The sequence below is a fragment of the Balaenoptera borealis genome (assembly GCF_965194805.1).
Source record: "Balaenoptera borealis genome assembly, chromosome: 9".
Lineage (NCBI taxonomy): Eukaryota > Metazoa > Chordata > Mammalia > Artiodactyla > Balaenopteridae > Balaenoptera > Balaenoptera borealis.
Genome location: NC_138873.1, coordinates 112,247,635 through 112,258,158, shown reverse-complemented (window position 1 = coordinate 112,258,158; position 10,524 = coordinate 112,247,635). Strand labels below are relative to the sequence as shown.

At 34.3% G+C, this 10,524-nt stretch overlaps 1 long non-coding RNA gene across 1 annotated transcript in view; it reads right to left on the bottom strand.

The window, feature by feature from the left end:
* Positions 1-239, bottom strand: part of LOC309634733 — a 44,045-nt gene extending 43,806 nt beyond the window's left edge. Inside the window, exon 1 of the long non-coding RNA XR_014248385.1 lies at positions 130-239. This is a non-coding gene — a long non-coding RNA (uncharacterized lncRNA). The remainder of the gene's footprint in view (positions 1-129) is intronic.
* Positions 240-10,524: the final 10,285 nt, after the last annotated feature.

The following is a 10,524-nucleotide window of genomic DNA, read 5'->3' as shown; positions in this document are numbered from 1 at the left end:
CTGTAAAGAAGAGAACAGGATTAAATACAGACAACTTCCCTAGAATCCTTAGAGCTCAGGCACATTGGTAGTTTGTTAGAAGAGTTAGGAAGGATGGTTGGGAAAAGGGCAACCCTACTTTTGTTTTACCTGGGATGAGCTGAGTGAAGTCTACATGTGGGACAGTTCATTTTACTCAGCTCCAAGGCAAAACCAGAACACTGATGTTGACCTGGTGTCCAACGGGGGCAGGATGGTGTCCACAAGAGACTGAGCCAAAGAGTGTAGATGAATCAATGTAAATCCATCACCACTACTGGAAAAACAACTCCAAGGACATGCTCCGGCGCCTGTGGATAAAGAGTGTCAAATATGGGAAAGGAAACTAGGAGGAAAACAGAACAAATCCACTCCACAGTTTTTTGTTTTTTGGGTTTTTTTGTTTTTTGTTTTTTGCTCAGGGTCAGTTCTAAATAAGCAAAGGAAAAACTGAAAAATAGAAACTGAAAATCTGAGGTGTGTTTTTAAAATTATTATTTCCTTTGGGGAATAGTCAAAATACATGATTAAGAAACTACATGAAGAAAACAAAATTTTTCAATATTTTGTATTTTTCTTTGAAATATATTATACATCAAGGTATATATATTGTCTATTATCTCAACAGTAACTCAACAATCATAATAAACAATAGGTAAATACTATATTAGCAAAGAAAATGGAATAAATAATGTACTTACATTAGATAATTCATTGCTGAGGTAGTCTTTTAGTCAAAATATCTAGATAAAAAAAGAGAAGACCTTGGTATTAAATTAGTTTTTATTTTTTTTAAATGTCCATGTAATTGCCTCATCGTATAGACTCACTTTTACTGGTCTATAACTACACATTATAGAAATGCATACGTTATATTACTCCTAACTCCATCCATTCTTTGATGTTTTCAGAACTATGAAAAATTACCTCTATTTCTGAATGAGACAATACCAGACATTTTTTAGTGTTCTATTGCCAGCCATGTGCTTTCACTATTCCTGAAATGATAATATGCAGTTTTGTTATGAAGGCTGTCTTTCAACTTTATGTACTTCAAGACAACTGTTTTTCCATAAATTTTGGTTATAAATAGTACCAGAAATTTATTTGTTTCTTATATGTCAGGCAAATTAACAAAATGAAATACCATATTATATTTATACTGTCAAAAAGTGAAAATAACAACTACAATAATAAATCATGTAGCAGACGTACTTTATAAGTCTCATAATTTTAACAACATCTTTATGATGTTGCTTATTACAATTTCCACTCATTCGGTGAGAAATTTGGAGATCAAAGAGATTAAACAACATATCAAAGAGTTAGTAGATGGCAGGGCTCAATTTCCTATATTTTGCTAATTCTGGGTAAACACATTTTTCAATTAAAATAAATTCCCTCTAGAACTATGAGATACCATGATCAACAATCTTCTATCTTATACAATTGTATGTTATTAAGGCACCTGAGACCCATAAGCAATAATTTGAACAGCATAGAATATTCCAGTGAAGAATAAATTTAAAGATACAGAGGTCTTGGGGCTTCCCTGGTGGCGCAGTGGTTGAGAATCTGCCTGCCAATGCAGGGGACAAGGGTTCGAGCCCTGGTCTGGGAAGATCCCACATGCCGCGGAGCAACTGGGCCCGTGAGCCACAACTACTGAGCCTGCGCGTCTGGAGCCTGTGCTCCGCAACAAGAGAGGCCGCGATAGTGAGAGGCCCGCACACCGCGATGAAGAGTGGCCCCCGCTCGCCGCAACTACGGAAAGCCCTCGCACAGAAACGAAGACCCAACACAGCCATAAATAAATAAATAAAAATTAAAAAAAAAAAAAAGATACAGAGGTCTTAACTTGAAAGAATTATCAGATAATCTAAAAAATAACAAAAACTTTCAAGAAATTTTCTGTTTTCTGATTTAAGTTTATTAGAAAAATGAATTATGTGGAATTTATTTAATCTTTCTGTGATTAAAGCAGAGCATTAGAAGATTTCTTACCATGATCTTAAGATGACCAGCTCAGTATACATACTGAAGTGTTGCTGAGGAAAAGGTTTGAAGTAGCTTGATATATTTTTATTAAAATGTGAATATTTAATTAAAATTTTTTCTCACTGTTAGAATGCAGTATATAATTTTTCAGGTCATGGTATCCAATCTCACTGGAGACTGTAATTTGTTTTGCTATAATATATCCATTGAAGTATTATTTTATACTTGGATAATTTTTTTATTGTTCTAACTTTAGATATTTAAACACTTTCAACTAGCTTCCTGGAGAAAGTAAGAATATCGGTCATAGTCCTAATAAGTAAAAACCTACGGTTGTAAAGGAAACATTTTAATCACGCTAGAGAGAAGGGGTCTAAATTTACTTGTGTTTTCCTTAGACGTCTATTTTCTTAAATCTGTTAACACAAAGCAAGTTCTATAGGACAAATAAAATGCAGCAGGTAAAAGCATCCCCTTGGAACACCTGTTAGACATGGTGACTGTATGTGTCGCTGGTAACTTGCTCTAAACATATAAATGCCTTGATGATGCATATAGCATTTCTCTTCTTCCACTGAACTCTGCCAGGCTATTTTGATCTTGTTGAAAGCTGAACATTAAATTTTAAAATTAACATTGCAACAACAATGTTATTAGTTAAGTAAAACAACTGTTTGAAAATAACAGACGAAGGAAATGAATGATTAGGTCTTTTGCAACTGGTTTCCATAGGCAAGGACTTTCTCCTCAACAATACTTTAGTTTTTGTACTGACCTGTTCATCTCTAAGAACATGGTAAAAACTCCCTCAATGTTCCGTTTTCCATCACAAATCTCCAGAAATCGTCACCAGAAGAATCACACATTGTGATCATAAATATCCACCAGGCAAGTGGAGGGGTGATTGAAGCATTCTGGCAGGGGGTGAGAGAGTCCCACATACGTTAATAAAAACATGCCATTTCATTTTGCTACCAGAGCAAAACCACAGGTGATGCTTGATGCTCCCCCAAAAGGCTGTAATAATATAAACTATTTATTTTCACTCTCTTTTTTTTTCTCAATTGAAGTATAATTGATTTACAATACTATATTAGTTTCAGGTGTATAACACAGTGATTCAATATTTTTATAGATTATATTCCATATAAAGTTATTATAAAATATTGGTAATATTCCCTGTGCTGTACATTACATCCTTGTATCCTATTTATTTTATATGTAGCAGTCTGTATCACTTAATCCCCTTCCCTAATCCTGCCCCTTCTCCCACCCCTCTCCCCACTGGTAACCACTAGTTTGTTCTCTGTATCTCTGAGTGTGCTTCAGTTTGTTATATTCACTGGTTTGTTTTATTATGCTTAGTGAAATAAGAGAAAGACAAATACCGTATTTTTCAGTTATATTTTCACTCTCTTAAAAGACCAGTTGTGTTTCAGCAAAGGTATAGGAAATTAGGTCTATGTTTTACAATAATTGTTTCCAATTTTCTTGATACTTTTTTGGGGGAAGATAGGTGTATTATGGGGTCCCCAAATGTTCTTTTTTAACTTTGAGTGTGAATTTGTGGAAGAGTCATTTAATCTTAGATTTATTTTTTCTTCTTCCTTTTGTTTTCATAAGAGAGCATGAGAATGAAGGAGAGGTGAAAATTGGATAGCACTTTGGTGAAAGCCTTCCGTGAAGGCAGCCAAAATTTATGAGGGGGAATTTGTACACGAATAATTAATTTCCTGAGTTCCCAACTGTTGTAGAGTCTGCACATCTGCTACTAGTAACAGAAATATTTTGTAACTGAAAAAATCTTTCAAGGGACTAATATTTGTAGAGTTCAAAGTGTAAATATTTTTTAATCTTTGAATGTTATTTACTCTAGAGGTGAAATATTTTTGAATAGCAGAATTTTTTACATTTAAAATTCAAATAAAAATTAATGAAACTTACATATAAATTTGAATACGTCTCAAATTTTTCTTAGTGATAGTTATCAACTCAAGTGAACTCTTTTCTCCTTGCTTCTTCATTACCTACTTTTGAACACAAACCTGAGCAATGGTGTGAACTAAATATGTTTAAATATTTCTGAGTGGAAGTGGACAATGGATGGTTTTGAATCTGACTTCTTAAAGAGGGAATAGCAGATATTTTAACATATGATATAGCTTATTCTTTCATGAAATATGCAATAAAGGAAAAAGGAAGCTTTCAGATTGTCTGGACACAAAGATTTTAATCTGGATTTGGCTCAAGCTGTTTCCTCACTTCTAGTCACTTAGCTAGCCTCAGGAAAGCAATTTTTTTTTTTTTTTTTTGTATTTTAACAGTAACTAACTTCATGCTGTTAGCCCGGTGTTGCAAGCACTTTATTCTAAGTCTAATCGTTTCCCCAAAATCACCCGCTTGTCTGCATGGCCATTCATGTTTCTTTGTGCAATTCTACAAAATATAAATTATAACTTTCACTAACTAGTAAATGTTCTGTTCATGTCATGTTTTAACATATTTTTGGTCCTCTTAGAAAACAGGAAATTTGACCATAAAACTATAGAATGAAAGTAATTCATAAGCTTGTTACTGCTGATATTTACTGTTTCTTTCTGTTTATCATATATTTGGAGTGTTTTCATAGCTATAACCACACCCCTCTGTGCTAGGAATTCTGTAACTTGAAAATTAATATTCTGGTCTACATTTGAACTTAAGGTTAACTGATTGCTACATCATTTCAGTATCACAGAAGACTCTTTTAAAGACAAATTTTATGTTTAAAAAATATATTCAATGTTAATGAAATATCAAATGTTATCTAATAAAATAAAAATAACTCAGCAATGAAATATCAAAATTTTGAAAAAAAGAGAAACTAAATATTTAAGCAGAATGCTTCCATTTCTTTTTTTCAGAAACAAATCGAAATGTCTTCATTTTTTTAAATCATTCATACTCAGTCTCTTACTCAGAGTTTCAAATTTTACCATTTTGAAATATTTAATATTTTAACCATTCAACTATGTGTTTCACTATTTTTTTTATTAGCCTTTCAGACATGTTTTTCCTCTTTCGTGCAAGCACATAGAGGAACTAGAGGAAATTAGTAATGCCCATTGTATGAAAACTAGGATCAAATGTCTGACGACTATGTGGAGGCCGACAGGAAATGCCAAAGAAAGATCTTGATCAACATCGCGTTGTTAGTGTTTTGTCTTCTCATCCAAGGTCTGAAATTATGGAATCTCCCTTTCAAGAGTTGAGGTGAAATTTTATAATTCATTTTTTTTTATTTCTTACAAACTGAAAATTAGAAACATTGAGAGGGGTAAAAACGTAAGCTAACTTCTTTTTCCCCAAGCGTGCCTACAGTTCCCAGTTGAAAAGTAAGTGAAAATGTGGCCAATTGAGTGTTTTACAAGCAGAAAGAGGCGCCTTTTCAAAACATAAATCAACTTTGAAACTTTCAATAGCTTCTAATTACTCTTGAGATAAAGACCAAAATCCTAACCAAATGACCAAAAGCCAACAAGGCTCCTCTCCTTTAACCTCAGGCTCCCTCAGCCCAAGAGCTTTCCCTGGGCAAGTTGATGCATCTGCGTGGACCAGACTTCACTGGCCTCTGCACTCACTGTCAGAGTGAACTCAGCCACCACTTCCTCACAACAGCCTTTCCTATCCCCCACTGATGAAATCAAACTCCCTATTATAAGCTCTTGCAGCATCCTTTAACTTTCCTTTGGAACACTTATTACCATAGCAATGTACATAATTTGTGTCATCCTTTGATTAAGGCTAATCTCCCCAACCAGACTGTAAGTTCCTTGGGGGCAGAGACAATGCCTGGCTTTGTTCACTCTTGGGTCTGTAACATCTAACACAGTTCCTGGCACATAGTCAATAAATACTTTTGGATGAATGAATCAGTGATATAGACCTGGATTTGAATCTTAACTCTACCATATTTTAGATGCATGATCTTAATCAAGTTTCTAAAGAAATTTCTAAGCCACATGGTCCCCTTTTATAAAAGTGGGACAATAAAACACAATTTATTCCTTGTTGAGAACCTGCAAGATATATATGTAATGACATAGTTTGTGTTGGCTTCAACAGCATGTATTTTCACACCTTCTACTTCTCCTTGTCTTAGGAGAGAATAATGAGGAAAAGTTAATCTCTTGGCAAAGTTGTTTATTAAATAAAAGGTCAACACTTGGTGATAGCATATGCAAGTATTTGCACAGTTTTGCCTTTCTGATCCCAAATACTAAAAACCTAATTAAATACTCAGTGGAAGTTGTTTTATTCTTCAAATCTTTTGACAACTTCATTTCACTAATTTTTGCTTTGGATTGCAATGGTCAAACTATCCTCAAAATTCAGAACAAAGCTATCTAACAACAGATATATACTTCTTTCTCTCCATTACCCCAAAGTGCTCAGCTCCTCCAGAACCCATCTCCACACTCTTTTGCTCCAGGTCAATAGTAGGAATCCAGGGAAGGCTCATGCTAAGGCTATGCTTCTCATCTCTGTGCAAACCCATATGTTTTGGGGATTCTTGGGCTGGTATATTTTGTGTTTAATTTACACGTACATGATGTCAAATCACTATCTTTTACTATAATGTTTGTTTGTCTTTATTAGAACCGACTGTCTTAGTAGTTTTAAAAAATGTGTAGAACTTATTTAACATCCTTTTTGAAAAAAAGTAAGTAAGAAGACAAACTTTCAAAGGCCACTGGAGAATATGCTGGATTAATTAAATGTACCAGCCAGCCAGTGTGGCAAAAATATAGGAATTAAGTGAAATAAGAGTTTATATATATATATATATATGGCAGCTAATAATCAATAATAGGGTCAAACTAACCTGGTATGGTAAGCTTTATGGTTTAGTTCTCTTTCCAAGTCCACCTGGATCTGAGAGAATGTGAACACTTTCTTTTTTAATCATTGAGTATATTTGCAGCTATCATTATATGTGGGTCAGCATCTCTCTATGTCTTTCAATACCTATTCCTCTTCTAGGGCTTCATGAAAAGGTCAAGTCATTACTATTGTGCTACTCACTCACTTTTTCTTTTTTAAAATTTTATTGAAATATAGTTGATTTACAATGTTGTGTTAGTTTCAGATGTACAGCAAAGTGATTCAATTTATATACATATGTGTACTTTTTTAGATTTTTTGCCATTATAGGTTGTTACAAGGTACTGAATATAGCTCCCTGTGTTATACAGTAGGTCTTTATTGGTTATGTTTTTTACATATAGTAGTGTGAATATTTAATACCAAACTCCTAATTTATTCCTCCACCTCCTCTCCCCTTTGATAACCATAAGTTTGTTCTCTATACCTGTGAGTCTATTTCTGTTTTGTAAATAAGTTCACTTGCATCATTTTTTTAGATTCCACATATAAGCAACATCATATGTTTGTCTTCCTCTGTCTGGCTTACTTCACTTAGTATGATGAGTTCTGGGTTCATCCATGTTGCTGCAAATGGTATTATTTCATTCTTTCTCATGGCTGAGTAATATTCCACTGTGTATATATACCACATATTCTTTAGCCATTCATCTGTCAATGGACACTTAGATTGCTTACATGTCTTGGCTATTGTAAATAATGTTGCTATGAACACTGGGGTGCATCTATCTTTTCAAATTAGCATTTTATTTAGATATATGCCCAGGAGTGTGATCAATGGATCATATGGTAACTCTATTTGTAGTTTTTTTAAGGAACCTCCATACTGTTCTCCATAGTGTCTGTACCAATTTACATTCCTCCCAACAGTAAAGGAAGGTTCCATTTTCTCCATACCCCCTTCAGCATTTATTATTTGTAGACTCTTTGATGATGGCCATTCTGACCAGTGAGTTTTTATTTACATTTCTCTAATAGTTAGTGATGTTGAGCATTTTTTCATGTGCCTATTGGCCATCTGTATGTCTTCTTTGGGGAAATGTTTATTTAGATCTCCTGCTCATTTTTTGATTTGTTTGTTTTGTTTGTTTTGTTTTTTTTGATATTGAGCTGTATAAGCTGTTTGTATAGTTTTGAAATTAATCCCTTGTCAGTTATATGGTTTCATCATATTCGGTGGTAAAAAGCTGAAAGCATTTCTTGTAAGCTCAGGAATAAGACAAGGATGCCCACTCTAGCCACTTTTATTCAACATAGTTTTGGTAGTCCTAGCCACAGCAATCAGAGAAGAAAAAGAAATAAAAGGAATCCAAATTGGAAAAGAAGAAGTAAAACTGTCACTGCTTGCAGATGACATGATACTATACATAGAAAATCCTATAGATGTTACCAGTAAACTACTAGACCTCATCAATGAATTTGGTATACAAAATTAATACAGAGAAATCTCTTACATTCCTATACACTAACAAAAGACCAGAAAGAGAAATTAAGGTAACAATCCCATTTACCTTCACATCAAAAATAATAAAAAATACCAAGGAATAAACCTACCTAAAGAGGCAAAAGACTGTACTCTGAAAACTTTAGACACTGATTAAATAAATCAAAGTTGACACAAACAAATGAAAAGATATATCATGTTTTTGGATTGGAAGAATCAATATTGTTAAAATGACTGTACTACCCAAGGCCATCTATAGATTCAATGCAATCCCTATCAAATTACCAATGGCATTTTTCACAGACCTAGAACAAAAAGTCTTAAAATTTGTATGGAGACACAAAAGACCCCAAATAGCCAAAGCAATCTTGAGAAAAAAAAAAAAAGGAGCTGGAGGACTCAGGCTCCCTGACTTCAGACTATAATTCAAAGCTCTAGTCATTGAAACAGTATGGTACTGGCACAAAAAAAGAAATATAGATCAAAGGAACCGAATAGTAAGCGCAGAAATAAACCCATGCACTTATGATGAATTAATCTATAACAAAAGAGGCAAGAATATACAATGGAGACAAGACAGTCTCTTCAACAAGTGGACCTGGAAAGCTGGACTGCTACATGTAAAAGAATGAAATTAAAAATTCTCTAATACCATATACAAAAATAAACTCAGAATGTATTAATGACTTAAATGTAAGGCTGGATACTATAAAACTTCTAGAGGAAAACATGGGCAGAACACTCTGACATAAATTGCAACAAGTTTTTTTGGATCTGTCTCCTAGAGTAATGGAAATAAATAAATAAAAAGTTGGCAATTTCAGATTTGAATTTCTGTATCACTTGATATATCTTTTATCCTTTCAAAACTTTATTTCTCTGTTCTACTTTTGAAGAATTCCTTGCCTCTATTTTCTAGCTCATTAATTCAGTCTTCAGGTGTATTCATTCAGCTTTTCAGACCATCTTTAGTTTTTATGTCAATAATGGTATTTTTATTTCCTAAATCTATGATTAATTTATTTCTGTAACTTCTTTTCCTGTTTCATAAATGCTATATTTTGCCTTTGGTATCTGAGAATATGAAATACATTTTTTTTAGTGTTCTGGTTTCTCTATTAACTCTTCCCTGAGGTGTATGTAAGTTTTTGTGTGTATAAGTTCCTTGCTGACTTTTTGTCTCTTTCATGTGGGTTAGGCTCTTAAAAGATTGGGGATATTATTGATCCTAGTCAAAACTGTTTAACTTGAATCTAGTCAAGGCTTTAGATCTAATTTCTACTTTACAGAAAATATAGGGGATAGAAGAACAAGCTAAATACTATCTCCAAGGAAACAATCAGCCACCTCCAGGAGGTAGAAATTCTATAGCAGGCAGAGTACCTCTCTATCTAGTCTTCTGAGTTTGGCTGATTCCAATTCCCTTGGGCATCACTAGCCACACTGGGTACCACTGTCTACTTTCCTCAAACACTGCTTCTGCCTGAAGATAGACAGCTCCATCACTGATGCCTGGTTCTTGGGAGATTGGAAAGGAATCCACAGGGGTCAGAACACAGTGGTTCCTACTTAATTCCTCTGATGCTTTCTCCTGGGATACCCCCTGTTCTCTGCTACCACTAACTCTGTAGGTAGAGAGCCACAATATCACCCCCTTTTTATCCCAATATTATCCTGCAAGAGTTCCTGCATAGGTTCTTGGCTTCCATTTTTTAATTGGATCCTGTCTGCTTTTAGTTTCTCAGGGATTACTTACAAACTCTTATTTATCAATAATTTCTATTTGAGCTTTCAAATGTAGCCATGTATGTACTTTTTTGTTTTTTAGATAAAAATGGTTGTAACAGAAGTTTTTCAGAATCCATAGCTCTTTAACACTCACAATTTCTTATATGTGTCAATGGTGTCTTACTGCAAGAACCTGGATTCTCTCTACTTGAGATCTATCTCTGGCTGCTGAAGCCTGTTTGACCCATCAGCATGAAGAGCAGATCATAAATACTGGAAAATTAATGCCCTCAGGAGTAGCCCTCAACCAAAGATAGATGGGAGTTGGTGACTAATACACCAGCTTTCTTGCCCCTTGGGTAGGACAATTCTGAGGCATGCTCTACACCCACACATAGGGATCCCCACTATGA